This window comes from Euprymna scolopes, chromosome 16 (genome assembly GCF_053919585.1).
Source record: "Euprymna scolopes isolate OS-2025 chromosome 16, ASM5391958v1, whole genome shotgun sequence".
NCBI lineage: Eukaryota > Metazoa > Mollusca > Cephalopoda > Sepiida > Sepiolidae > Euprymna > Euprymna scolopes.
In genome coordinates this window covers 6,873,513-6,875,285 of record NC_136497.1, presented here as the reverse complement: position 1 = coordinate 6,875,285, position 1,773 = coordinate 6,873,513, and positions in this window count along the sequence as shown.

Sequence of the window (1,773 nt, the reverse complement as noted above, 5' to 3'; positions counted from 1 at the left end):
ATTCGTTGAGTATATAGGTTGATAAGTGTCATATTACACACACACACACATTCTCACTTTTATAGTTATATAGATATGAAATATTTTTTTTTTTTTTTTTACACAGTGATCACCACTTATCAAGGCCCGGAAGCCACTCAGGGATAAGGGTTATTGCAAGTACATTACGTTAGTGTGGAGATTTGATGGAGTGTTTACTTAAGGGGGCGGTTCATTAGGAATTTGTTAACATTAGACTTGAAGACATCCAAGTTGTAGTCCGGAGGGAAGCAGGCAGACGGAACAGAGTTCCACAGGCGTGCAGTTCTAAGAAAGAAGCTTTGTTCATGGAATCCGCATTTTGATTTAGGCACAGATATAGAGTGGGGGAAATTTTTCACAGTGGATTCAGCTAGACAGGTGTTTTTCGTGAAAGATTGGCGAGGGGGGACCAGGGATTGGAGTTCAGACGAGCACCTGCCATGAAAATAACGACAAAACAAGGATAGGCTCGCAACGTCTCTTCTGTGAGAGAGGGGTTGCAGGGTAGAGAAAAGGGCATCCCCCACTAAGCCACGAAGTCTATTTTGTACTCTGTCAAGGCATGATAGGCTGTTTTTGGCAGCTCCTGCCCAGATATGGCAACAGTATTCCATCCTTGGACGTACTTGGCTATTATATAGATAGAGAATTGCATCAGTAGTGAGATATCTTCTGGAGCGGTAGAAGGATCCCACCATCTTTCCAGCGACCTTGGCAACAGACTTGATGTATGTGTTCCATTTCAGATCAGGAGTAAAGGTCAAACCCAGAAGCTTGTCAAAACACGGGGCCTCACCCAGACGAGAGCCATCCATCATAATTGATGCCAGCTGGGGATCAGAGCGTTGATGATGTAAGGATAGGAGTTTGGTTTTGGATGCATTAAAGGTAACTAGCCACATCTTCCCCCACTGAACCACGCGCTCGAGATCAGAGGAGAAAGAATCAGAGAGAACTTTGTCATTTACAGCCTTTGATGTGTTGCTGTAGATGGTCGTGTCATCAGCATAGATGTCAACGAATGATTTAAGTATGTGTTTAGGGAGGTCATTGATGTAGATCAGGAAGAGAGTTGGGCCCAGGATTGACCCCTGAGGGACCCCAGCATTTATATTGCAGGCCTCCGATTTTTGTCCATCTACCACTACTCTTATAAGCCTATCAGAGAGAAATGATTTAATGATTGAGAAAACATTTCCAGATATACCGTAGCTGGAAATCTTGTGAAGTAGACCCTTATGCCATACCTTGTCGAAGGCCTTTGATATGTCAAGAGCAATTGCCCTAGAAAGGAAGCGTTTGTCAAGAGATTCACTAATCCTGTGGGATATAACCGTCAGCACATCTGCGGTTGATCTTGCAGAGAGGAAACCATATTGTGTGTCACTAAGAAGGTTATTCCTGCTGAGGTGGTTGACTATTTCTCTATTTAATATTGATTCCAGCAACTTACTCATAACACAGAGGAGACTTATTGGTCTGTACTGAGAGGGAGATTACTTATCACCTGAATTCTTAAATACAGGGCAAACTGATGAGGTCTTCCAGGGGGTCGGAAAGCACTTCTCCTTAAGGCAGCACTTAAATAGTTTCGTAAGTATGGGAGCAAGTTCTGGTTGAAGCTTTTTAAACACTATAATTGGGATGCCATTAGGGCCAGTTGCTTTACTGGAATGTAGGTTTTTTATTAGCTTGGCGACCTCATGCACGGATATTTGTATGTTACCTAGCTTGGTCTGTGTTATAGGAGGA